A 26,295-nucleotide genomic window follows, 5' to 3' on the forward strand; every position below is an offset into this window, starting at 1 on the left:
CGCCTGCCAGAAGCGACAGAGGGAAGAAACCAAAACTCGATCGGTGAAAGGATGGAGAAAAAACCCGGTGAGAAACCAGGCTCAGTCGGGGAGACAGTTCTCCCCTTGTCAGACGAAACCAGTAGATCAGCTCCAGGCTGCAGGAATGTCAGACTGTGCAGAAGAATCATCTGTTTCCTGTGGACTTGTCCAGGTGGTCTTTACAGGGGATTTGTATCTGCGGCTCATCTAGTTGTCACGGTCTCCGCTGTGTTTCTGGGCCATAGAGGTCCTTTCTAGGTGTTGATCCACCATCTTCTCTGGATACGGACTGGATCCGGGTGACTGAAGCGGATACAGACTGGATCTGGTGGCTACGGTGAACTCGGAATAAGGGATTTCTTTAAAAGACTTTTTTTTTTCATATAAGATTTTATCCAACTTTTCAGATAGAGGCATGAGAAAGAGATTGCCTTGATTGGGCTTTTGGTTATTGGTGGACAGAGAGGACTTTTTTGAGTTTTACTCCTCCCTTTTGGAGTAGGGGGGGGGGTGCTGACGAAACACATGTGGGCAGGCATTGTCACCCTTGATGACCCTTGGCGAGCGTAGTAGTTTAACAGAGGCAGCGCACAGGCCCGAGGGTTTGGAGACACAGCTCGAGTTTCTCTTCATTGTCGCATAAATCTTTCGCCTTTTACTAAAGATTTCCGTGGAGGGGAACTTTTGAGAGTGACCTGTATTTTTGGGTGCTCTGCTCACAGCAGAGCTACATTGAAAAGTCAAGAGCAGAATCAGTTTGACCATCCGGCAGCATGCTGTGAGAGGGCTTGCCACTGGTCGTCGTCTGAATAGGCACTCTCTGCGTTTGACCACTTCGTGTTTATTTAGCCGGATGGGAAGGCAGCGCTTTCTTGTACGTGACGGAATGCAAATTCTTGAAGGCTCTCTTTAGTGACGGGTCCAAACAAAGATCTCATCTGCTCCTCTAGCCCTATCGGCGACTCGTGCACTTCGAGCCTTCTTAGTGACGGCGCAAGTTGCTGACTGCTGACTGCGTTGGTGGTATAGTGGTGAGCATAGCTGCCTTCCAAGCAGTTGACCCGGATTCGATTCCCGGCCAACGCATGTCCTTTGGCTCGGGCTGACGTCGAAGCAGAACTCCCTCTGTGACCTGTGCCTCCACCCAAAACTTTTGGATGGAATAATTTCGGATGGACCCATCATTAGCTGAAGTCGCATAACACTTGCAACACTACCCGTAGCAGGGGTCATTGTTTGGACTCTTTTTTTTTTTTTTTTTTTTTTTTTTTTAATTGCGCTTTAAACAAAAAGTATTGTGTCAATGCAACTGAACAACATTTATTAGGAACACAGTGCATCAATAAAGCTACTGACTTCCGCCTGCGTTGGTGGTATAGTGGTGAGCATAGCTGCCTTCCAAGCAGTTGACCCGGGTTCGATTCCCGGCCAACGCATGTCCTTTGGCTCGGGCTGACGTCGAAGCAGAACTCCTTCTGTGACCTGCCACTCCAACCAAACATTTTGGATGGATCATTCGGAAGACGAAAAGAACCAGCTCTCCCCGTCGGGGAATCGAACCCCGGTCTTCCGCGTGACAGGCGGAGATACTGTCCACTATACTAACGAGGAGACGTGCATGCTGCCGTTTCCCCCCCAACTGACGGCACTGCACTGACATAACTAAACAATGCATGGCTTCTTCTGACGCAGACCCAGCCCTAGCACCGTAAAATTTCTGATGGACCCATCATTAGCTGAAGTCGCATAACACTTGGAACACTACCCGTAGCAGGGGTCATTGTTTGGACTCTTTTTTTTTTTTTTTTTTTTTTAATTGCGCTTTAAACAAAAAGTATTGCGTCAATGCAACTGAACAACATTAATTAGGAACACAGTGCGTCAAAAAGCAAAATGACAGTTAAAGGCATTTCGTTATTGAACTCTTTGATGACATCATTCAGCTAAGTTCAGTTTAAATAGTATCTGTGCAATAATTTGCAATCAAGTCAACGATATCGCTGTACATGAAGTGTCCCCAGCTCCGCCTGCCAGAAGCGACAGAGGGAAGAAACCAAAACTCGATCGGTGAAAGGATGGAGAAAAAACCCGGTGAGAAACCAGGCTCAGTCGGGGAGACAGTTCTCCCCTTGTCAGACGAAACCAGCAGATCAGCTCCAGGCTGCAGGAATGTCAGACTGTGCAGAAGAATCATCTGTTTCCTGTGGACTTGTCCAGGTGGTCTTTACAGGGGATTTGTATCTGCGGCTCATCTAGTTGTCACGGTCTCCGCTGTGTTTCTGGGCCATAGAGGTCCTTTCTAGGTGTTGATCCACCATCTTCTCTGGATACGGACTGGATCCGAGTGACTGAAGCGGATACAGACTGGATCTGGTGGCTACGGTGACCTCGGAATAAGGGATTTCTTTAAAAGACTTTTTTTTTCATATAAGATTTTATCCAACTTTTCAGATAGAGGCATGAGAAAGAGATTGCCTTGATTGGGCTTTTGGTTATTGGTGGACAGAGAGGACTTTTTTGAGTTTTACTCCTCCCTTTTGGAGTAGGGGGGGGGGTGCTGACGAAACACATGTGGGCAGGCATTGTCACCCTTGATGACCCTTGGCGAGCGTAGTAGTTTAACAGAGGCAGCGCACAGGCCCGAGGGTTTGGAGACACAGCTCGAGTTTCTCTTCATTGTCGCATAAATCTTTCGCCTTTTACTAAAGATTTCCGTGGAGGGGAACTTTTGAGAGTGACCTGTATTTTTGGGTGCTCTGCTCACAGCAGAGCTACATCGAAATGTCAAGAGCAGAATCAGTTTGACCCTCCGACAGCATGCTGCGAGAGGGCTTGCCACTGGTCGTCGTCTGAATAGGCACTCTCTGCGTTTGACCACTTCGTGTTTATTTAGCCGGATGGGAAGGCAGCGCTTTCTTGTACGTGACGGGATGCAAATTCTTGAAGGCTCTCTTTAGTGACGGATCCAAACAAAGATCTCATCTGCTCCTCTAGCCCTATCGGCGACTCGTGCACTTCGAGCCTTCTTAGTGACGGCGCAAGTTGCTGACTGCTGACTGCGTTGGTGGTATAGTGGTGAGCATAGCTGCCTTCCAAGCAGTTGACCCCGGATTCGATTCCCGGCCAACGCATATGCTTTGGCTCGGGCTGACGTCGAAGCAGAACTCCCTCTGTGTTTGGACTCTTTTTTTTTTTTTTTTTTTTTTTTTTTAATTGCGCTTTAAACAAAAAGTATTGTGTCAATGCAACTGAACAACATTTATTAGGAACACAGTGCATCAATAAAGCTACTGACTTCCGCCTGCGTTGGTGGTATAGTGGTGAGCATAGCTGCCTTCCAAGCAGTTGACCCGGGTTCGATTCCCGGCCAACGCATGTCCTTTGGCTCGGGCTGACGTCGAAGCAGAACTCCTTCTGTGACCTGCGACTCCAACCAAACATTTTGGATGGATCATTCGGAAGACGAAAAGAACCAGCTCTCCCCGTCGGGGAATCGAACCCCGGTCTTCCGCGTGACAGGCGGAGATACTGTCCACTATACTAACGAGGAGCCGTGCATGCTGCAGTTTCCCCCCCAACTGACGGCACTGCACTGACATAACTAAACAATGCATGGCTTCTTCTGACGCAGACCCAGCCCTAGCACCGTAAAATTTCTGATGGACCCATCATTAGCTGAAGTCGCATAACACTTGGAACACTACCCGTAGCAGGGGTCATTGTTTGGACTCTTTTTTTTTTTTTTTAAATTGCGCTTTAAACAAAAAGTATTGCGTCAATGCAACTGAACAACATTAATTAGGAACACAGTGCGTCAAAAAGCAAAATGACAGTTAAAGGCATTTCGTTATTGAACTCTTTGATGACATCATTCAGCTAAGTTCAGTTTAAATAGTATCTGTGCAATAATTTGCAATCAAGTCAACGATATCGCTGTACATGAAGTGTCCCCAGCTCCGCCTGCCAGAAGCGACAGAGGGAAGAAACCAAAACTCGATCGGTGAAAGGATGGAGAAAAAACCCGGTGAGAAACCAGGCTCAGTCGGGGAGACAGTTCTCCCCTTGTCAGACGAAACCAGTAGATCAGCTCCAGGCTGCAGGAATGTCAGACTGTGCAGAAGAATCATCTGTTTCCTGTGGACTTGTCCAGGTGGTCTTTACAGGGGATTTGTATCTGCGGCTCATCTAGTTGTCACGGTCTCCGCTGTGTTTCTGGGCCATAGAGGTCCTTTCTAGGTGTTGATCCACCATCTTCTCTGGATACGGACTGGATCCGGGTGACTGAAGCGGATACAGACTGGATCTGGTGGCTACGGTGAACTCGGAATAAGGGATTTCTTTAAAAGACTTTTTTTTTCATATAAGATTTTATCCAACTTTTCAGATAGAGGCATGAGAAAGAGATTGCCTTGATTGGGCTTTTGGTTATTGGTGGACAGAGAGGACTTTTTTGAGTTTTACTCCTCCCTTTTGGAGTAGGGGGGGGGGTGCTGACGAAACACATGTGGGCAGGCATTGTCACCCTTGATGACCCTTGGCGAGCGTAGTAGTTTAACAGAGGCAGCGCACAGGCCCGAGGGTTTGGAGACACAGCTCGAGTTTCTCTTCATTGTCGCATAAATCTTTCGCCTTTTACTAAAGATTTCCGTGGAGGGGAACTTTTGAGAGTGACCTGTATTTTTGGGTGCTCTGCTCACAGCAGAGCTACATTGAAAAGTCAAGAGCAGAATCAGTTTGACCATCCGGCAGCATGCTGTGAGAGGGCTTGCCACTGGTCGTCGTCTGAATAGGCACTCTCTGCGTTTGACCACTTCGTGTTTATTTAGCCGGATGGGAAGGCAGCGCTTTCTTGTACGTGACGGAATGCAAATTCTTGAAGGCTCTCTTTAGTGACGGGTCCAAACAAAGATCTCATCTGCTCCTCTAGCCCTATCGGCGACTCGTGCACTTCGAGCCTTCTTAGTGACGGCGCAAGTTGCTGACTGCTGACTGCGTTGGTGGTATAGTGGTGAGCATAGCTGCCTTCCAAGCAGTTGACCCGGATTCGATTCCCGGCCAACGCATGTCCTTTGGCTCGGGCTGACGTCGAAGCAGAACTCCCTCTGTGACCTGTGCCTCCACCCAAAACTTTTGGATGGAATAATTTCGGATGGACCCATCATTAGCTGAAGTCGCATAACACTTGCAACACTACCCGTAGCAGGGGTCATTGTTTGGACTCTTTTTTTTTTTTTTTTTTTTTTTTTTTTAATTGCGCTTTAAACAAAAAGTATTGTGTCAATGCAACTGAACAACATTTATTAGGAACACAGTGCATCAATAAAGCTACTGACTTCCGCCTGCGTTGGTGGTATAGTGGTGAGCATAGCTGCCTTCCAAGCAGTTGACCCGGGTTCGATTCCCGGCCAACGCATGTCCTTTGGCTCGGGCTGACGTCGAAGCAGAACTCCTTCTGTGACCTGCCACTCCAACCAAACATTTTGGATGGATCATTCGGAAGACGAAAAGAACCAGCTCTCCCCGTCGGGGAATCGAACCCCGGTCTTCCGCGTGACAGGCGGAGATACTGTCCACTATACTAACGAGGAGACGTGCATGCTGCCGTTTCCCCCCCAACTCACGGCACTGCACTGACATAACTAAACAATGCATGGCTTCTTCTGACGCAGACCCAGCCCTAGCACCGTAAAATTTCTGATGGACCCATCATTAGCTGAAGTCGCATAACACTTGGAACACTACCCGTAGCAGGGGTCATTGTTTGGACTCTTTTTTTTTTTTTTTTTTTTTAATTGCGCTTTAAACAAAAAGTATCGCGTCAATGCAACTGAACAACATTAATTAGGAACACAGTGCGTCAAAAAGCAAAATGACAGTTAAAGGCATTTCGTTATTGAACTCTTTGATGACATCATTCAGCTAAGTTCAGTTTAAATAGTATCTGTGCAATAATTTGCAATCAAGTCAACGATATCGCTGTACATGAAGTGTCCCCAGCTCCGCCTGCCAGAAGCGACAGAGGGAAGAAACCAAAACTCGATCGGTGAAAGGATGGAGAAAAAACCCGGTGAGAAACCAGGCTCAGTCGGGGAGACAGTTCTCCCCTTGTCAGACGAAACCAGCAGATCAGCTCCAGGCTGCAGGAATGTCAGACTGTGCAGAAGAATCATCTGTTTCCTGTGGTCTTGTCCAGGTGGTCTTTACAGGGGATTTGTATCTGCGGCTCATCTAGTTGTCACGGTCTCCGCTGTGTTTCTGGGCCATAGAGGTCCTTTCTAGGTGTTGATCCACCATCTTCTCTGGATACGGACTGGATCCGAGTGACTGAAGCGGATACAGACTGGATCTGGTGGCTACGGTGACCTCGGAATAAGGGATTTCTTTAAAAGACTTTTTTTTTCATATAAGATTTTATCCAACTTTTCAGATAGAGGCATGAGAAAGAGATTGCCTTGATTGGGCTTTTGGTTATTGGTGGACAGAGAGGACTTTTTTGAGTTTTACTCCTCCCTTTTGGAGTAGGGGGGGGGGTGCTGACGAAACACATGTGGGCAGGCATTGTCACCCTTGATGACCCTTGGCGAGCGTAGTAGTTTAACAGAGGCAGCGCACAGGCCCGAGGGTTTGGAGACACAGCTCGAGTTTCTCTTCATTGTCGCATAAATCTTTCGCCTTTTACTAAAGATTTCCGTGGAGGGGAACTTTTGAGAGTGACCTGTATTTTTGGGTGCTCTGCTCACAGCAGAGCTACATCGAAATGTCAAGAGCAGAATCAGTTTGACCCTCCGACAGCATGCTGCGAGAGGGCTTGCCACTGGTCGTCGTCTGAATAGGCACTCTCTGCGTTTGACCACTTCGTGTTTATTTAGCCGGATGGGAAGGCAGCGCTTTCTTGTACGTGACGGGATGCAAATTCTTGAAGGCTCTCTTTAGTGACGGGTCCAAACAAAGATCTCATCTGCTCCTCTAGCCCTATCGGCGACTCGTGCACTTCGAGCCTTCTTAGTGACGGCGCAAGTTGCTGACTGCTGACTGCGTTGGTGGTATAGTGGTGAGCATAGCTGCCTTCCAAGCAGTTGACCCCGGATTCGATTCCCGGCCAACGCATATGCTTTGGCTCGGGCTGACGTCGAAGCAGAACTCCCTCTGTGTTTGGACTCTTTTTTTTTTTTTTTTTTTTTTTTTTAAATTGCGCTTTAAACAAAAAGTATTGTGTCAATGCAACTGAACAACATTTATTAGGAACACAGTGCATCAATAAAGCTACTGACTTCCGCCTGCGTTGGTGGTATAGTGGTGAGCATAGCTGCCTTCCAAGCAGTTGACCCGGGTTCGATTCCCGGCCAACGCATGTCCTTTGGCTCGGGCTGACGTCGAAGCAGAACTCCTTCTGTGACCTGCGACTCCAACCAAACATTTTGGATGGATCATTCGGAAGACGAAAAGAACCAGCTCTCCCCGTCGGGGAATCGAACCCCGGTCTTCCGCGTGACAGGCGGAGATACTGTCCACTATACTAACGAGGAGCCGTGCATGCTGCAGTTTCCCCCCCAACTGACGGCACTGCACTGACATAACTAAACAATGCATGGCTTCTTCTGACGCAGACCCAGCCCTAGCACCGTAAAATTTCTGATGGACCCATCATTAGCTGAAGTCGCATAACACTTGGAACACTACCCGTAGCAGGGGTCATTGTTTGGACTCTTTTTTTTTTTTTTTTTTTTTTTAAATTGCGCTTTAAACAAAAAGTATCGCGTCAATGCAACTGAACAACATTAATTAGGAACACAGTGCGTCAAAAAGCAAAATGACAGTTAAAGGCATTTCGTTATTGAACTCTTTGATGACATCATTCAGCTAAGTTCAGTTTAAATAGTATCTGTGCAATAATTTGCAATCAAGTCAACGATATCGCTGTACATGAAGTGTCCCCAGCTCCGCCTGCCAGAAGCGACAGAGGGAAGAAACCAAAACTCGATCGGTGAAAGGATGGAGAAAAAACCCGGTGAGAAACCAGGCTCAGTCGGGGAGACAGTTCTCCCCTTGTCAGACGAAACCAGTAGATCAGCTCCAGGCTGCAGGAATGTCAGACTGTGCAGAAGAATCATCTGTTTCCTGTGGACTTGTCCAGGTGGTCTTTACAGGGGATTTGTATCTGCGGCTCATCTAGTTGTCACGGTCTCCGCTGTGTTTCTGGGCCATAGAGGTCCTTTCTAGGTGTTGATCCACCATCTTCTCTGGATACGGACTGGATCCGGGTGACTGAAGCGGATACAGACTGGATCTGGTGGCTACGGTGAACTCGGAATAAGGGATTTCTTTAAAAGACTTTTTTTTTCATATAAGATTTTATCCAACTTTTCAGATAGAGGCATGAGAAAGAGATTGCCTTGATTGGGCTTTTGGTTATTATAGGCACTCTCTGCGTTTGACCACTTCGTGTTTATTTAGCCGGATGGGAAGGCAGCGCTTTCTTGTACGTGACGGGATGCAAATTCTTGAAGGCTCTCTTTAGTGACGGGTCCAAACAAAGATCTCATCTGCTCCTCTAGCCCTATCGGCGACTCGTGCACTTCGAGCCTTCTTAGTGACGGCGCAAGTTGCTGACTGCTGACTGCGTTGGTGGTATAGTGGTGAGCATAGCTGCCTTCCAAGCAGTTGACCCGGATTCGATTCCCGGCCAACGCATGTCCTTTGGCTCGGGCTGACGTCGAAGCAGAACTCCCTCTGTGACCTGTGCCTCCACCCAAAACTTTTGGATGGAATAATTTCGGATGGACCCATCATTAGCTGAAGTCGCATAACACTTGCAACACTACCCGTAGCAGGGGTCATTGTTTGGACTCTTTTTTTTTTTTTTTTTTTTTTTTTTAATTGCGCTTTAAACAAAAAGTATTGTGTCAATGCAACTGAACAACATTTATTAGGAACACAGTGCGTCAAAAAGCAAAATGACAGTTAAAGGCATTTCGTTATTGAACTCTTTGATGACATCATTCAGCTAAGTTCAGTTTAAATAGTATCTGTGCAATACTGTGGAGAAAAAACCCGGTGAGAAACCAGGCTCAGTCGGGGAGACAGTTCTCCCCTTGTCAGACGAAACAGGTAGATTAGCTCCAGGCTGCAGGAATGTCAGACTGTGCAGAAGAATCATCTGTTTCCTGTGGTCTTGTCCAGGTGGTCTTTACAGGGGATTTGTATCTGCGGCTCATCTAGTTGTCACGGTCTCCGCTGTGTTTCTGGGCCACAGAGGTCCTTTCTAGGTGTTGATCCACCATCTTCTCTGGATACGGACTGGATCCGGGTGACTGAAGCGGATACAGACTGGATCTGGTGGCTACGGTGACCTCGGAATAAGGGATTTCTTTAAAAGACTTTTTTTTTCATATAAGATTTTATCCAACTTTTCAGATAGAGGCATGAGAAAGAGATTGCCTTGATTGGGCTTTTGGTTATTATAGGCACTTGCAACACTACCGGTAGCAGGGGTCATTGTTTGGACTCTTTTTTTTTTTTTTTTTTTTTTTTTTAATTGCGCTTTAAACAAAAAGTATTGTGTCAATGCAACTGAACAACATTTATTAGGAACACAGTGCGTCAATAAAGCTACTGACTTCCGCTTGCGTTGGTGGTATAGTGGTGAGCATAGCTGCCTTCCAAGCAGTTGACCCGGGTTCGATTACCGGCCAACGCATGTCCTTTGGCTCGGGCTGACGTCGAAGCAGAACTCCTTCAAACATTTTGGATGGATCATTCGGAAGACGAGAAGAACCAGCTCTCCCCGTCGGGGAATCGAACCCCGGTCTTCCGCGTGACAGGCGGAGATACTGTCCACTATACTAACGAGGAGCCGTGCATGCTGCCGTTTCCCCCCCAACTGACGGCACTACACTGACATAACTAAACAATGCATGGCTTCTTCTGACGCAGACCCAGCACTAGCACCGTAAAATTTCGGATGGACCCATCATTAGCTGAAGTCGCATAACACTTGCAACACTACCGGTAGCAGGGGTCATTGTTTGGACTTTTTTTTTTTTTTTTTTTTTTTTTTTTAATTGCGCTTTAAACAAAAAGTATTGCGTCAATGCAACTGAACAACATTAATTAGGAACACAGTGCGTCAAAAAGCAAAATGACAGTTAAAGGCATTTCGTTATTGAACTCTTTGATGACATCATTCAGCTAAGTTCAGTTTAAATAGTATCTGTGCAATAATTTGCAATCAAGTCAACGATATCGCTGTACATGAAGTGTCCCCAGCTCCGCCTGCCAGAAGCGACAGAGGCAAGAAACCAAAACTCGATCGGTGAAAGGATGGAGAAAAAACCCGGTGAGAAACCAGGCTCAGTCGGGGAGACAGTTCTCCCCTTGTCAGACGAAACAGGTAGATTAGCTCCAGGCTGCAGGAATGTCAGACTGTGCAGAAGAATCATCTGTTTCCTGTGGTCTTGTCCAGGTGGTCTTTACAGGGGATTTGTATCTGCGGCTCATCTAGTTGTCACGGTCTCCGCTGTGTTTCTGGGCCACAGAGGTCCTTTCTAGGTGTTGATCCACCATCTTCTCTGGATACGGACTGGATCCGGGTGACTGAAGCGGATACAGACTGGATCTGGTGGCTACGGTGACCTCGGAATAAGGGATTTCTTTAAAAGACTTTTTTTTTCATATAAGATTTTATCCAACTTTTCAGATAGAGGCATGAGAAAGAGATTGCCTTGATTGGGCTTTTGGTTATTATAGGCACTCTCTGCGTTTGACCACTTCGTGTTTATTTAGCCGGATGGGAAGGCAGCGCTTTCTTGTACGTGACGGGATGCAAATTCTTGAAGGCTCTCTTTAGTGACGGGTCCAAACAAAGATCTCATCTGCTCCTCTAGCCCTATCGGCGACTCGTGCACTTCGAGCCTTCTTAGTGACGGCGCAAGTTGCTGACTGCTGACTGCGTTGGTGGTATAGTGGTGAGCATAGCTGCCTTCCAAGCAGTTGACCCCGGATTCGATTCCCGGCCAACGCATATGCGTTGGCTCGGGCTGACTTTGAAGCAGAACTCCCTCTGTGACCTGTGCCTCCACCCAAAACTTTTGGATGGAATAATTTCGGATGGACCCATCATTAGCTGAAGTCGCATAACACTTGCAACACTACCGGTAGCAGGGGTCATTGTTTGGACTCTTTTTTTTTTTTTTTTTTTTTTTAATTGCGCTTTAAACAAAAAGTATTGTGTCAATGCAACTGAACAACATTTATTAGGAACACAGTGCGTCAATAAAGCTACTGACTTCCGCCTGCATTGGTGGTATAGTGGTGAGCATAGCTGCCTTCCAAGCAGCTGACCCGGGTTCGATTCCCGGCCAACGCATGTCCTTTGGCTCGGGCTGACGTCGAAGCAGAACTCCTTCTGTGACCTGCGACTCCAACCAAACTTTTTGGATGGATCATTCGGAAGACGCAAAGAACCAGCTCTCCCCGTCGGGGAATCGAACCCCGGTCTTCCGCGTGACAGGCGGAGATACTGTCCACTATACTAACGAGGAGCCGTGCATGCTGCCGTTTCCCCCCCAACTGACGGCACTGCACTGACATAACTAAACAATGCATGGCTTCTTCTGACGCAGACCCAGCCCTAGCACCCTAAAATTTCTGATGGACCCATCATTAGCTGAAGTCGCATAACACTTGGAACACTACCCATAGCAGGGGTCATTGTTTGGACTCTTTTTTTTTTTTTTAAATTGCGCTTTAAACAAAAAGTATTGCGTCAATGCAACTGAACAACATTAATTAGGAACACAGTGCGTCAAAAAGCAAAATGACAGTTAAAGGCATTTCGTTATTGAACTCTTTGATGACATCATTCAGCTAAGTTCAGTTTAAATAGTATCTGTGCAATAATTTGCAATCAAGTCAACGATATCGCTGTACATGAAGTGTCCCCAGCTCCGCCTGCCAGAAGCGACAGAGGGAAGAAACCAAAATTCGATCGGTGAAAGGATGGAGAAAAAACCCGGTGAGAAACCAGGCTCAGTCGGGGAGACAGTTCTCCCCTTGTCAGACGAAACCAGTAGATCAGCTCCAGGCTGCAGGAATGTCAGACTGTGCAGAAGAATCATCTGTTTCCTGTGGTCTTGTCCAGGTGGTCTTTACAGGGGATTTGTATCTGCGGCTCATCTAGTTGTCACGGTCTCCGCTGTGTTTCTGGGCCATAGAGGTCCTTTCTAGGTGTTGATCCACCATCTTCTCTGGATACGGACTGGATCCGATTGACTGAAGCGGATACAGACTGGATCTGGTGGCTACGGTGACCTCGGAATAAGGGATTTCTTTAAAAGACTTTTTTTTTCATATAAGATTTTATCCAACTTTTCAGATAGAGGCATGAGAAAGAGATTGCCTTGATTGGGCTTTTGGTTATTGGTGGACCGAGAGGACTTTTTTGAGTTTTACTCCTCCCTTTTGGAGTGGGGGGGGGGGGGTGTGCTGATGAAACACATGTGGGCAGGCATTGTCACCCTTGATGACCCTTGGCGAGCGTAGTAGTTTAACAGAGGCAGCGCACAGGCCCGAGGGTTTGGAGACACAGCTCGAGTTTCTCTTCATTGTCGCATAAATCTTTCGCCTTTTACTAAAGATTTCCGTGGAGGGGAACTTTTGTGAGTTACCTGTAGTTTTGGGTGCTCTGCTCACAGCAGAGCTACATCGAAATGTCAAGAGCAGAATCAGTTTGACCGTCCGGCAGCATGCTGCGAGAGGGCTTGCCACTGGTCATCGTCTGAATAGGCACTCTCTGCGTTTGACCACTTCGTGTTTATTTAGCCGGATGGGAAGGCAGCGCTTTCTTGTACGTGACGGGATGCAAATTCTTGAAGGCTCTCTTTAGTGACGGGTCCAAACAAAGATCTCATCTGCTCCTCTAGCCCTATCGGCGACTCGTGCACTTCGAGCCTTCTTAGTGACGGCGCAAGTTGCTGACTGCTGACTGCGTTGGTGGTATAGTGGTGAGCATAGCTGCCTTCCAAGCAGTTGACCCGGAATCGATTCCCGGCCAACGCATGTCCTTTGGCTCGGGCTGACGTCGAAGCAGAACTCCCTCTGTGACCTGTGCCTCCACCCAAAACTTTTGGATGGAATAATTTCGGATGGACCCATCATTAGCTGAAGTCGCATAATACTTGCAACACTACCCGTAGCAGGGGTCATTGTTTGGACTCTTTTTTTTATTTTTATTTTTTTTTTTAATTGCGCTTTAAACAAAAAGTATTGTGTCAATGAAACTGAACAACATTTATTAGGAACACAGTGCGTCAAAAAGCAAAATGACAGTTAAAGGCATTTCGTTATTGAACTCTTTGATGACATCATTCAGCTAAGTTCAGTTTAAATAGTATCTGTGCAATAATTTGCAATCAAGTCAACGATATCGCTGTACATGAAGTGTCCCCAGCTCCGACTGCCAGAAGCGACAGAGGGAAGAAACCAAAACTCGATCGGTGAAAGGATGGAGAAAAAACCCGGTGAGAAACCAGGCTCAGTCGGGGAGACAGTTCTCCCCTTGTCAGACGAAACCAGTAGATCAGCTCCAGGCTGCAGGAATGTCAGACTGTGCAGAAGAATCATCTGTTTCCTGTGGTCTTGTCCAGGTGGTCTTTACAGGGGATTTGTATCTGCGGCTCATCTAGTTGTCACGGTCTCTGCTGTGTTTCTGGGCCATAGAGGTCCTTTCTAGGTGTTGATTCACCATCTTCTCTGGATACGGACTGGATCCGGGTGACTGAAGCGGATACAGACTGGATTTGGTGGCTACGGTGACCTCGGAATAAGGGATTTCTTTAAAATACTTTTTTTTTCATATAAGATTTTATCCAACTTTTCAGATAGAGGCATGAGAAAGAGATTGCCTTGATTGGGCTTTTGGTTATTATAGGCACTCTCTGCGTTTGACCACTTCGTGTTTATTTAGCCGGATGGGAAGGCAGCGCTTTCTTGTACGTGACGGGATGCAAATTCTTGAAGGCTCTCTTTAGTGACGGGTCCAAACAAAGATCTCATCTGCTCCTCTAGCCCTATCGGCGACTCGTGCACTTCGAGCCTTCTTAGTGACGGCGCAAGTTGCTGACTGCTGACTGCGTTGGTGGTATAGTGGGGTGCATAGCTGCTTTCCAAGCAGTTGACCCGGGATTCGATTCCCGGCCAACGCATATGCTTTGGCTCGGGCTGACGTCGAAGCAGAACTCCCTCTGTGACCTGTGCCTCCACCCAAAACTTTTGGATGGAATAATTTCGGATGGACCCATCATTAGCTGAAGTCGCATAACACTTGCAACACTACCGGTAGCAGGGGTCATTGTTTGGACTCTTTTTTTTTTTTTTTTTTTTTTTTTTAATTGCGCTTTAAACAAAAAGTATTGTGTCAATGCAACTGAACAACATTTATTAGGAACACAGTGCGTCAATAAAGCTACTGACTTCCGCCTGCGTTGGTGGTATAGTGGTGAGCATAGCTGCCTTCCAAGCAGTTGACCCGGGTTCGATTCCCGGCCAACGCATGTCCTTTGGCTCGGGCTGACGTCGAAGCAGAACTCCTTCTGTGACCTGCGACTCCAACCAAACTTTTTGGATGGATCATTCGGAAGACGCAAAGAACCAGCTCTCCCCGTCGGGGAATCGAACCCCGGTCTTCCGCGTGACAGGCGGAGATACTGTCCACTATACTAACGAGGAGCCGTGCATGCTGCCGTTTCCCCCCCAACTGACGGCACTGCACTGACATAACTAAACAATGCATGGCTTCTTCTGACGCAGACCCAGCCCTAGCACCGTAAAATTTCTGATGGACCCATCATTAGCTGAAGTCGCATAACACTTGGAACACTACCCGTAGCAGGGGTCATTGTTTGGACTCTTTTTTTTTTTTTTTAAATTGCGCTTTAAACAAAAAGTATTGCGTCAATGCAACTGAACAACATTAATTAGGAACACAGTGCGTCAAAAAGCAAAATGACAGTTAAAGGCATTTCGTTATTGAACTCTTTGATGACATCATTCAGCTAAGTTCAGTTTAAATAGTATCTGTGCAATAATTTGCAATCAAGTCAACGATATCGCTGTACATGAAGTGTCCCCAGCTCCGCCTGCCAGAAGCGACAGAGGGAAGAAACCAAAATTCGATCGGTGAAAGGATGGAGAAAAAACCCGGTGAGAAACCAGGCTCAGTCGGGGAGACAGTTCTCCCCTTGTCAGACGAAACCAGTAGATCAGCTCCAGGCTGCAGGAATGTCAGACTGTGCAGAAGAATCATCTGTTTCCTGTGGTCTTGTCCAGGTGGTCTTTACAGGGGATTTGTATCTGCGGCTCATCTAGTTGTCACGGTCTCCGCTGTGTTTCTGGGCCATAGAGGTCCTTTCTAGGTGTTGATCCACCATCTTCTCTGGATACGGACTGGATCCGATTGACTGAAGCGGATACAGACTGGATCTGGTGGCTACGGTGACCTCGGAATAAGGGATTTCTTTAAAAGACTTTTTTTTTTCATATAAGATTTTATCCAACTTTTCAGATAGAGGCATGAGAAAGAGATTGCCTTGATTGGGCTTTTGGTTATTGGTGGACCGAGAGGACTTTTTTGAGTTTTACTCCTCCCTTTTGGAGTGGGGGGGGGGGTGTGCTGACGAAACACATGTGGGCAGGCATTGTCACCCTTGATGACCCTTGGCGAGCGTAGTAGTTTAACAGAGGCAGCGCACAGGCCCGAGGGTTTGGAGACACAGCTCGAGTTTCTCTTCATTGTCGCATAAATCTTTCGCCTTTTACTAAAGATTTCCTTGGAGAGGAACTTTTGCGATTTACCTGTATTTTTGGGTGCTCTGCTCACAGCAGAGCTACATCGAAATGTCAAGAGCAGAATCAGTTTGACCGTCCGGCAGCATGCTGCGAGAGGGCTTGCCACTGGTCATCGTCTGAATAGGCACTCTCTGCGTTTGACCACTTCGTGTTTATTTAGCCGGATGGGAAGGCAGCGCTTTCTTGTACGTGACGGGATGCAAATTCTTGAAGGCTCTCTTTAGTGACGGGTCCAAACAAAGATCTCATCTGCTCCTCTAGCCCTATCGGCGACTCGTGCACTTCGAGCCTTCTTAGTGACGGCGCAAGTTGCTGACTGCTGACTGCGTTGGTGGTATAGTGGGGTGCATAGCTGCCTTCCAAGCAGTTGACCCGGGATTCGATTCCCGGCCAACGCATATGCTTTGGCTCGGGCTGACGTCGAAGCAGAACTCCCTCTGTGACCTGTGCCTCCACCCAAAACTTTTGGATGGAATAATTTCGGATGGACCCATCATTAGCTGAAGTCGCATAACACTTGCAACACTACCGGTAGCAGGGGTCATTGTTTGGACTCTTTTTTTTTTTTTTTTTTTTTTTTTTTAATTGCGCTTTAAACAAAAAGTATTGTGTCAATGCAACTGAACAACATTTATTAGGAACACAGTGCGTCAATAAAGCTACTGACTTCCGCCTGCGTTGGTGGTATAGTGGTGAGCATAGCTGCCTTCCAAGCAGTTGACCCGGGTTCGATTCCCGGCCAACGCATGTCCTTTGGCTCGGGCTGACGTCGAAGCAGAACTCCTTCTGTGACCTGCGACTCCAACCAAACTTTTTGGATGGATCATTCGGAAGACGCAAAGAACCAGCTCTCCCCGTCGGGGAATCGAACCCCGGTCTTCCGCGTGACAGGCGGAGATACTATCCACTATACTAACGAGGAGCCGTGCATGCTGCCGTTTCCCCCCCAACTGACGGCACTGCACTGACATAACTAAACAATGCATGGCTTCTTCTGACGCAGACCCAGCCCTAGCACCGTAAAATTTCTGATGGACCCATCATTAGCTGAAGTCGCATAACACTTGGAACACTACCCGTAGCAGGGGTCATTGTTTGGACTCTTTTTTTTTTTTTTTAAATTGCGCTTTAAACAAAAAGTATTGCGTCAATGCAACTGAACAACATTAATTAGGAACACAGTGCGTCAAAAAGCAAAATGACAGTTAAAGGCATTTCGTTATTGAACTCTTTGATGACATCATTCAGCTAAGTTCAGTTTAAATAGTATCTGTGCAATAATTTGCAATCAAGTCAACGATATCGCTGTACATGAAGTGTCCCCAGCTCCGCCTGCCAGAAGCGACAGAGGGAAGAAACCAAAATTCGATCGGTGAAAGGATGGAGAAAAAACCCGGTGAGAAACCAGGCTCAGTCGGGGAGACAGTTCTCCCCTTGTCAGACGAAACCAGTAGATCAGCTCCAGGCTGCAGGAATGTCAGACTGTGCAGAAGAATCATCTGTTTCCTGTGGTCTTGTCCAGGTGGTCTTTACAGGGGATTTGTATCTGCGGCTCATCTAGTTGTCACGGTCTCCGCTGGGTTTCTGGGCCATAGAGGTCCTTTCTAGGTGTTGATCCACCATCTTCTCTGGATACGGACTGGATCCGATTGACTGAAGCGGATACAGACTGGATCTGGTGGCTACGGTGACCTCGGAATAAGGGATTTCTTTAAAAGACTTTTTTTTTCATATAAGATTTTATCCAACTTTTCAGATAGAGGCATGAGAAAGAGATTGCCTTGATTGGGCTTTTGGTTATTGGTGGACCGAGAGGACTTTTTTGAGTTTTACTCCTCCCTTTTGGAGTGGGGGGGGGGGGTGTGCTGATGAAACACATGTGGGCAGGCATTGTCACCCTTGATGACCCTTGGCGAGCGTAGTAGTTTAACAGAGGCAGCGCACAGGCCCGAGGGTTTGGAGACACAGCTCGAGTTTCTCTTCATTGTCGCATAAATCTTTCGCCTTTTACTAAAGATTTCCGTGGAGGAGAACTTTTGTGAGTTACCTGTAGTTTTGGGTGCTCTGCTCACAGCAGAGCTTCATCGAAATGTCAAGAGCAGAATCAGTTTGACCGTCCGGCAGCATGCTGCGAGAGGGCTTGCCACTGGTCATCGTCTGAATAGGCACTCTCTGCGTTTGACCACTTCGTGTTTATTTAGCCGGATGGGAAGGCAGCGCTTTCTTGTACGTGACGGGATGCAAATTCTTGAAGGCTCTCTTTAGTGACGGGTCCAAACAAAGATCTCATCTGCTCCTCTAGCCCTATCGGCGACTCGTGCACTTCGAGCCTTCTTAGTGACGGCGCAAGTTGCTGACTGCTGACTGCGTTGGTGGTATAGTGGTGAGCATAGCTGCCTTCCAAGCAGTTGACCCGGATTCGATTCCCGGCCAACGCATGTCCTTTGGCTCGGGCTGACGTCGAAGCAGAACTCCCTCTGTGACCTGTGCCTCCACCCAAAACTTTTGGATGGAATAATTTCGGATGGACCCATCATTAGCTGAAGTCGCATAATACTTGCAACACTACCCGTAGCAGGGGTCATTGTTTGGACTCTTTTTTTTATTTTTATTTTTTTTTTTAATTGCGCTTTAAACAAAAAGTATTGTGTCAATGAAACTGAACAACATTTATTAGGAACACAGTGCGTCAAAAAGCAAAATGACAGTTAAAGGCATTTCGTTATTGAACTCTTTGATGACATCATTCAGCTAAGTTCAGTTTAAATAGTATCTGTGCAATAATTTGCAATCAAGTCAACGATATCGCTGTACATGAAGTGTCCCCAGCTCCGACTGCCAGAAGCGACAGAGGGAAGAAACCAAAACTCGATCGGTGAAAGGATGGAGAAAAAACCCGGTGAGAAACCAGGCTCAGTCGGGGAGACAGTTCTCCCCTTGTCAGACGAAACCAGTAGATCAGCTCCAGGCTGCAGGAATGTCAGACTGTGCAGAAGAATCATCTGTTTCCTGTGGTCTTGTCCAGGTGGTCTTTACAGGGGATTTGTATCTGCGGCTCATCTAGTTGTCACGGTCTCCGCTGTGTTTCTGGGCCATAGAGGTCCTTTCTAGGTGTTGATTCACCATCTTCTCTGGATACGGACTGGATCCGGGTGACTGAAGCGGATACAGACTGGATTTGGTGGCTACGGTGACCTCGGAATAAGGGATTTCTTTAAAATACTTTTTTTTTCATATAAGATTTTATCCAACTTTTCAGATAGAGGCATGAGAAAGAGATTGCCTTGATTGGGCTTTTGGTTATTATAGGCACTCTCTGCGTTTGACCACTTCGTGTTTATTTAGCCGGATGGGAAGGCAGCGCTTTCTTGTACGTGACGGGATGCAAATTCTTGAAGGCTCTCTTTAGTGACGGGTCCAAACAAAGATCTCATCTGCTCCTCTAGCCCTATCGGCGACTCGTGCACTTCGAGCCTTCTTAGTGACGGCGCAAGTTGCTGACTGCTGACTGCGTTGGTGGTATAGTGGGGTGCATAGCTGCCTTCCAAGCAGTTGACCCGGGATTCGATTCCCAGCCAACGCATATGCTTTGGCTCGGGCTGACGTCGAAGCAGAACTCCCTCTGTGACCTGTGCCTCCACCCAAAACTTTTGGATGGAATAATTTCGGATGGACCCATCATTAGCTGAAGTCGCATAACACTTGCAACACTACCGGTAGCAGGGGTCATTGTTTGGACTTTTTTTTTTTTTTTTTTTTTTTTTTTTTAATTGCGCTTTAAACAAAAAGTATTGTGTCAATGCAACTGAACAACATTTATTAGGAACACAGTGCGTCAATAAAGCTACTGACTTCCGCTTGCGTTGGTGGTATAGTGGTGAGCATAGCTGCCTTCCAAGCAGTTGACCCGGGTTCGATTACCGGCCAATAATTTGCAATCAAGTCAACGATATCGCTGTACATGAAGTGTCCCCAGCTCCGCCTGCCAGAAGCGACAGAGGCAAGAAACCAAAACTCGATCGGTGAAAGGATGGAGAAAAAACCCGGTGAGAAACCAGGCTCAGTCGGGGAGACAGTTCTCCCCTTGTCAGACGAAACAGGTAGATTAGCTCCAGGCTGCAGGAATGTCAGACTGTGCAGAAGAATCATCTGTTTCCTGTGGTCTTGTCCAGGTGGTCTTTACAGGGGATTTGTATCTGCGGCTCATCTAGTTGTCACGGTCTCCGCTGTGTTTCTGGGCCATAGAGGTCCTTTCTAGGTGTTGATCCACCATCTTCTCTGGATACGGACTGGATCCGGGTGACTGAAGCGGATACAGACTGGATCTGGTGGCTACGGTGACCTCGGAATAAGGGATTTCTTTAAAAGACTTTTTTTTTCATATAAGATTTTATCCAACTTTTCAGATAGAGACATGAGAAAGAGATTGCCTTGATTGGGCTTTTGGTTATTATAGGCACTCTCTGCGTTTGACCACTTCGTGTTTATTTAGCCGGATGGGAAGGCAGCGCTTTCTTGTACGTGACGGGATGCAAATTCTTGAAGGCTCTCTTTAGTGACGGGTCCAAACAAAGATCTCATCTGCTCCTCTAGCCCTATCGGCGACTCGTGCACTTCGAGCCTTCTTAGTGACGGCGCAAGTTGCTGACTGCTGACTGCGTTGGTGGTATAGTGGTGAGCATAGCTGCCTTCCAAGCAGTTGGAGAGAGCAGTGCGCATGTCCTTTGGCTCGGGCTGACGTCGAAGCAGAACTCCCTCTGTGACCTGTGCCTCCACCCAAAACTTTTGGATGGAATAATTTCGGATGGACCCATCATTAGCTGAAGTCGCATAACACTTGCAACACTACCGGTAGCAGGGGTCATTGTTTGGACTCTTTTTTTTTTTTTTTTTTTTTTTAATTGCGCTTTAAACAAAAAGTATTGTGTCAATGCAACTGAACAACATTTATTAGGAACACAGTGCGTCAAAAAGCTACTGACTTCCGCCTGCGTTGGTGGTATAGTGGTGAGCATAGCTGCCTTCCAAGCAGTTGACCCGGGTTCGATTCCCGGCCAGCGCATGTCCTTTGGCTCGGGCTGACGTCGAAGCAGAACTCCTTCTGTGACCTGCGACTCCAACCAAACATTTTGGATGGATCATTCGGAAGACGAAAAGAACCAGCTCTCCCCGTCGGGGAATCGAACCCCGGTCTTCCGCGTGACAGGCGGAGATACTGTCCACTATACTAACGAGGAGCCATGCATGCTGTCGTTTCTCCCGTTACTGACGGCACTGCACTGACATACCTAAACAATGCATGGCTTCTTCTGACGCAGACCCAGCCCTGGCACCGTAAAATTTCTGATGGACCCATCATTAGCTGAAGTCGCATAACACTTGGAACACTACCCGTAGCAGGGGTCATTGTTTGGACTCTTTTTTTTTTTTTTTTTTTTTTTTAATTGCGCTTTAAACAAAAAGTATTGTGTCAATGCAACTGAACAACATTTATTAGGAACACAGTGCGTCAAAAAGCAAAATGACAGTTAAAGGCATTTCGTTATTGAACTCTTTGATGACATCATTCAGCTAAGTTCAGTTTAAATAGTATCTGTGCAATAATTTGCAATCAAGTCAACGATATCGCTGTACATGAAGTGTCCCCAGCTCCACCTGCCAGAAGCGACAGAGGCAAGAAACCAAAACTCGATCGGTGAAAGGATGGAGAAAAAACCCGGTGAGAAACCAGGCTCAGTCGGGGAGACAGTTCTCCCCTTGTCAGACGAAACAGGTAGATTAGCTCCAGGCTGCAGGAATGTCAGACTGTGCAGAAGAATCATCTGTTTCCTGTGGTCTTGTCCAGGTGGTCTTTACAGGGGATTTGTATCTGCGGCTCATCTAGTTGTCACGGTCTCCGCTGTGTTTCTGGGCCATAGAGGTCCTTTCTAGGTGTTGATCCACCATCTTCTCTGGATACGGACTGGATCCGGGTGACTGAAGCGGATACAGACTGGATCTGGTGGCTACGGTGACCTCCGAATAAGGGATTTCTTTAAAAGACTTTTTTTTTCATATAAGATTTTATCCAACTTTTCAGATAGAGGCATGAGAAAGAGATTGCCTTGATTGGGCTTTTGGTTATTGGTGGACCGAGAGGACTTTTTTGAGTTTTACTCCTCCCTTTTGGAGTAGGGGGGGGGGGGGGGTGCTGACGAAACACATGTGGGCAGGCATTGTCACCCTTGATGACCCTTGGCGAGCGTAGTAGTTTAACAGAGGCATCGCACAGGCCCGAGGGTTTGGAGACACAGCTCGAGTTTCTCTTCATTGTCGCATAAATCTTTCGCCTTTTACTAAAGAATTCCGTGGAGGGGAACTTTTGCGAGTGACCTGTATTTTTGGGTGCTCTGCTCACAGCAGAGCTACATCGAAATGTCAAGAGCAGAATCAGTTTGACCGTCCGGCAGCATGCTGCGAGAGGGCTTGCCACTGGTCATCGTCTGAATAGGCACTCTCTGCGTTTGACCACTTCGTGTTTATTTAGCCGGATGGGAAGGCAGCGCTTTCTTGTACGTGACGGGATGCAAATTCTTGAAGGCTCTCTTTAGTGACGGGTCCAAACAAAGATCTCATCTGCTCCTCTAGCCCTATCGGCGACTCGTGCACTTCGAGCCTTCTTAGTGACGGCGCAAGTTGCTAAATGCTGACTGCGTTGGTGGTATAGAGGTGAGCATAGCTGCCTTCCAAGCAGTTGACCCGGATTCGATTCCCGGCCAACGCATGTCCTTTGGCTCGGGCTGACGTCGAAGCAGAACTCCCTCTGTGACCTGTGCCTCCACCCAAAACTTTTGGATGGAATAATTTCGGATGGACCCATCATTAGCTGAAGTCGCATAACACTTGCAACACTACCCGTAGCAGGGGTCATTGTTTGGACTCTTTTTTTTTTTTTTTTTTTTTTTTTTTTAATTGCGCTTTAAACAAAAAGTATTGTGTCAATGCAACTGAACAACATTTATTAGGAACACAGTGCGTCAAAAAGCAAAATGACAGTTAAAGGCATTTCGTTATTGAACTCTTTGATGACGTCATTCAGCTAAGTTCAGTTTAAATAGTATCTGTGCAATAATTTGCAATCAAGTCAACGATATCGCTGTACATGAAGTGTCCCCAGCTCCGCCTGCCAGAAGCGACAGAGGCAAGAAACCAAAACTCGATCGGTGAAAGGATGGAGAAAAAACCCGGTGAGAAACCAGGCTCAGTCGGGGAGACAGTTCTCCCCTTGTCAGACGAAACAGGTAGATTAGCTCCAGGCTGCAGGAATGTCAGACTGTGCAGAAGAATCATCTGTTTCCTGTGGTCTTGTCCAGGTGGTCTTTACAGGGGATTTGTATCTGCGGCTCATCTAGTTGTCACGGTCTCCGCTGTGTTTCTGGGCCATAGAGGTCCTTTCTAGGTGTTGATCCACCATCTTCTCTGGATACGGACTGGATCCGGGTGACTGAAGCGGATACAGACTGGATCTGGTGGCTACGGTGACCTCGGAATAAGGGATTTCTTTAAAAGACTTTTTTTTTCATATAAGATTTTATCCAACTTTTCAGATAGAGACATGAGAAAGAGATTGCCTTGATTGGGCTTTTAGTTATTATAGGCACTCTCTGCGTTTGACCACTTCGTGTTTATTTAGCCGGATGGGAAGGCAGCGCTTTCTTGTACGTGACGGGATGCAAATTCTTGAAGGCTCTCTTTAGTGACGGGTCCAAACAAAGATCTCATCTGCTCCTCTAGCCCTATCGGCGACTCGTGCACTTCGAGCCTTCTTAGTGACGGCGCAAGTTGCTGACTGCTGACTGCGTTGGTGGTATAGTGGTGAGCATAGCTGCCTTCCAAGCAGTTGGAGAGAGCAGTGCGCATGTCCTTTGGCTCGGGCTGACGTCGAAGCAGAACTCCCTCTGTGACCTGTGCCTCCACCCAAAACTTTTGGATGGAATAATTTCGGATGGACCCATCATTAGCTGAAGTCGCATAACACTTGCAACACTACCGGTAGCAGGGGTCATTGTTTGGACTCTTTTTTTTTTTTTTTTTTTTTTTTAATTGCGCTTTAAACAAAAAGTATTGTGTCAATGCAACTGAACAACATTTATTAGGAACACAGTGCGTCAAAAAGCTACTGACTTCCGCCTGCGTTGGTGGTATAGTGGTGAGCATAGCTGCCTTCCAAGCAGTTGACCCGGGTTCGATTCCCGGCCAGCGCATGTCCTTTGGCTCGGGCTGACGTCGAAGCAGAACTCCTTCTGTGACCTGCGACTCCAACCAAACATTTTGGATGGATCATTCGGAAGACGAAAAGAACCAGCTCTCCCCGTCGGGGAATCGAACCCCGGTCTTCCGCGTGACAGGCGGAGATACTGTCCACTATACTAACGAGGAGCCATGCATGCTGTCGTTTCTCCCGTTACTGACGGCACTGCACTGACATACCTAAACAATGCATGGCTTCTTCTGACGCAGACCCAGCCCTGGCACCGTAAAATTTCTGATGGACCCATCATTAGCTGAAGTCGCATAACACTTGGAACACTACCCGTAGCAGGGGTCATTGTTTGGACTCTTTTTTTTTTTTTTTTTTTTTTTTTAATTGCGCTTTAAACAAAAAGTATTGTGTCAATGCAACTGAACAACATTTATTAGGAACACAGTGCGTCAAAAAGCAAAATGACAGTTAAAGGCATTTCGTTATTGAACTCTTTGATGACATCATTCAGCTAAGTTCAGTTTAAATAGTATCTGTGCAATAATTTGCAATCAAGTCAACGATATCGCTGTACATGAAGTGTCCCCAGCTCCACCTGCCAGAAGCGACAGAGGCAAGAAACCAAAACTCGATCGGTGAAAGGATGGAGAAAAAACCCGGTGAGAAACCAGGCTCAGTCGGGGAGACAGTTCTCCCCTTGTCAGACGAAACAGGTAGATTAGCTCCAGGCTGCAGGAATGTCAGACTGTGCAGAAGAATCATCTGTTTCCTGTGGTCTTGTCCAGGTGGTCTTTACAGGGGATTTGTATCTGCGGCTCATCTAGTTGTCACGGTCTCCGCTGTGTTTCTGGGCCATAGAGGTCCTTTCTAGGTGTTGATCCACCATCTTCTCTGGATACGGACTGGATCCGGGTGACTGAAGCGGATACAGACTGGATCTGGTGGCTACGGTGACCTCCGAATAAGGGATTTCTTTAAAAGACTTTTTTTTTCATATAAGATTTTATCCAACTTTTCAGATAGAGGCATGAGAAAGAGATTGCCTTGATTGGGCTTTTGGTTATTGGTGGACCGAGAGGACTTTTTTGAGTTTTACTCCTCCCTTTTGGAGTAGGGGGGGGGGGGGGGGTGCTGACGAAACACATGTGGGCAGGCATTGTCACCCTTGATGACCCTTGGCGAGCGTAGTAGTTTAACAGAGGCAGCGCACAGGCCCGAGGGTTTGGAGACACAGCTCGAGTTTCTCTTCATTGTCGCATAAATCTTTCGCCTTTTACTAAAGATTTCCGTGGAGGGGAACTTTTGCGAGTGACCTGTATTTTTGGGTGCTCTGCTCACAGCAGAGCTACATCGAAATGTCAAGAGCAGAATCAGTTTGACCGTCCGGCAGCATGCTGCGAGAGGGCTTGCCACTGGTCATCGTCTGAATAGGCACTCTCTGCGTTTGACCACTTCGTGTTTATTTAGCCGGATGGGAAGGCAGCGCTTTCTTGTACGTGACGGGATGCAAATTCTTGAAGGCTCTCTTTAGTGACGGGTCCAAACAAAGATCTCATCTGCTCCTCTAGCCCTATCGGCGACTCGTGCACTTCGAGCCTTCTTAGTGACGGCGCAAGTTGCTAAATGCTGACTGCGTTGGTGGTATAGAGGTGAGCATAGCTGCCTTCCAAGCAGTTGACCCGGATTCGATTCCCGGCCAACGCATGTCCTTTGGCTCGGGCTGACGTCGAAGCAGAACTCCCTCTGTGACCTGTGCCTCCACCCAAAACTTTTGGATGGAATAATTTTGGATGGACCCATCATTAGCTGAAGTCGCATAACACTTGCAACACTACCCGTAGCAGGGGTCATTGTTTGGACTCTTTTTTTTTTTTTTTTTTTTTTTTTTTTAATTGCGCTTTAAACAAAAAGTATTGTGTCAATGCAACTGAACAACATTTATTAGGAACACAGTGCGTCAAAAAGCAAAATGACAGTTAAACGCATTTCGTTATTGAACTCTTTGATGACATCATTCAGCTAAGTTCAGTTTAAATAGTATCTGTGCAATAATTTGCAATCAAGTCAACGATATCGCTGTACATGAAGTGTCCCCAGCTCCGCCTGCCAGAAGCGACAGAGGCAAGAAACCAAAACTCGATCGGTGAAAGGATGGAGAAAAAACCCGGTGAGAAACCAGGCTCAATCGG

General features: G+C 47.1%; 19 non-coding genes across 19 annotated transcripts; 9 read left to right on the forward strand and 10 right to left on the reverse strand.

Annotated features, from left to right (window-relative positions):
• Positions 1–634: 634 nt before the first annotated feature.
• Positions 635–750, forward strand: LOC127980041 (U5 spliceosomal RNA). Its single transcript, XR_008159082.1, has one exon. It is a non-coding gene; the product is annotated as a U5 spliceosomal RNA (small nuclear RNA).
• Positions 751–1,560: 810 nt separating this feature from the next.
• trnad-guc (transfer RNA aspartic acid (anticodon GUC)) lies at positions 1,561–1,632 on the reverse strand. The gene has a single exon. It is a non-coding gene; the product is annotated as a tRNA-Asp (tRNA).
• Positions 1,633–2,678: 1,046 nt separating this feature from the next.
• Positions 2,679–2,794, forward strand: LOC127980042 (U5 spliceosomal RNA). The gene has a single exon (XR_008159083.1). It is a non-coding gene; the product is annotated as a U5 spliceosomal RNA (small nuclear RNA).
• Positions 2,795–3,499: 705 nt separating this feature from the next.
• Positions 3,500–3,571, reverse strand: trnad-guc (transfer RNA aspartic acid (anticodon GUC)). Its single transcript has one exon. It is a non-coding gene; the product is annotated as a tRNA-Asp (tRNA).
• A 1,040-nt stretch (positions 3,572–4,611) lies between these two features.
• LOC127980043 (U5 spliceosomal RNA) lies at positions 4,612–4,727 on the forward strand. The gene has a single exon (XR_008159084.1). It is a non-coding gene; the product is annotated as a U5 spliceosomal RNA (small nuclear RNA).
• Positions 4,728–5,537: 810 nt separating this feature from the next.
• trnad-guc (transfer RNA aspartic acid (anticodon GUC)) lies at positions 5,538–5,609 on the reverse strand. Its single transcript has one exon. It is a non-coding gene; the product is annotated as a tRNA-Asp (tRNA).
• Positions 5,610–6,654: 1,045 nt separating this feature from the next.
• On the forward strand, positions 6,655–6,770 carry LOC127980044 (U5 spliceosomal RNA). The gene has a single exon (XR_008159085.1). It is a non-coding gene; the product is annotated as a U5 spliceosomal RNA (small nuclear RNA).
• Positions 6,771–7,475: 705 nt separating this feature from the next.
• trnad-guc (transfer RNA aspartic acid (anticodon GUC)) lies at positions 7,476–7,547 on the reverse strand. Its single transcript has one exon. It is a non-coding gene; the product is annotated as a tRNA-Asp (tRNA).
• Positions 7,548–9,801: 2,254 nt separating this feature from the next.
• Positions 9,802–9,873, reverse strand: trnad-guc (transfer RNA aspartic acid (anticodon GUC)). The gene has a single exon. It is a non-coding gene; the product is annotated as a tRNA-Asp (tRNA).
• A 1,616-nt stretch (positions 9,874–11,489) lies between these two features.
• Positions 11,490–11,561, reverse strand: trnad-guc (transfer RNA aspartic acid (anticodon GUC)). The gene has a single exon. It is a non-coding gene; the product is annotated as a tRNA-Asp (tRNA).
• Positions 11,562–12,604: 1,043 nt separating this feature from the next.
• On the forward strand, positions 12,605–12,720 carry LOC127980943 (U5 spliceosomal RNA). The gene has a single exon (XR_008159941.1). It is a non-coding gene; the product is annotated as a U5 spliceosomal RNA (small nuclear RNA).
• A 1,953-nt stretch (positions 12,721–14,673) lies between these two features.
• Positions 14,674–14,745, reverse strand: trnad-guc (transfer RNA aspartic acid (anticodon GUC)). The gene has a single exon. It is a non-coding gene; the product is annotated as a tRNA-Asp (tRNA).
• Positions 14,746–15,790: 1,045 nt separating this feature from the next.
• On the forward strand, positions 15,791–15,904 carry LOC127980999 (U5 spliceosomal RNA). The gene has a single exon (XR_008159994.1). It is a non-coding gene; the product is annotated as a U5 spliceosomal RNA (small nuclear RNA).
• An 810-nt stretch (positions 15,905–16,714) lies between these two features.
• On the reverse strand, positions 16,715–16,786 carry trnad-guc (transfer RNA aspartic acid (anticodon GUC)). The gene has a single exon. It is a non-coding gene; the product is annotated as a tRNA-Asp (tRNA).
• Positions 16,787–17,829: 1,043 nt separating this feature from the next.
• On the forward strand, positions 17,830–17,945 carry LOC127981048 (U5 spliceosomal RNA). The gene has a single exon (XR_008160040.1). It is a non-coding gene; the product is annotated as a U5 spliceosomal RNA (small nuclear RNA).
• A 3,084-nt stretch (positions 17,946–21,029) lies between these two features.
• trnad-guc (transfer RNA aspartic acid (anticodon GUC)) lies at positions 21,030–21,101 on the reverse strand. The gene has a single exon. It is a non-coding gene; the product is annotated as a tRNA-Asp (tRNA).
• A 1,054-nt stretch (positions 21,102–22,155) lies between these two features.
• Positions 22,156–22,270, forward strand: LOC127981046 (U5 spliceosomal RNA). The gene has a single exon (XR_008160038.1). It is a non-coding gene; the product is annotated as a U5 spliceosomal RNA (small nuclear RNA).
• Positions 22,271–24,210: 1,940 nt separating this feature from the next.
• trnad-guc (transfer RNA aspartic acid (anticodon GUC)) lies at positions 24,211–24,282 on the reverse strand. Its single transcript has one exon. It is a non-coding gene; the product is annotated as a tRNA-Asp (tRNA).
• A 1,056-nt stretch (positions 24,283–25,338) lies between these two features.
• On the forward strand, positions 25,339–25,453 carry LOC127980557 (U5 spliceosomal RNA). The gene has a single exon (XR_008159575.1). It is a non-coding gene; the product is annotated as a U5 spliceosomal RNA (small nuclear RNA).
• The last annotated feature ends 842 nt before the right edge of the window (positions 25,454–26,295 follow it).

Source organism: Carassius gibelio, chromosome B19 (assembly GCF_023724105.1).
Source record: "Carassius gibelio isolate Cgi1373 ecotype wild population from Czech Republic chromosome B19, carGib1.2-hapl.c, whole genome shotgun sequence".
Lineage (NCBI taxonomy): Eukaryota > Metazoa > Chordata > Actinopteri > Cypriniformes > Cyprinidae > Carassius > Carassius gibelio.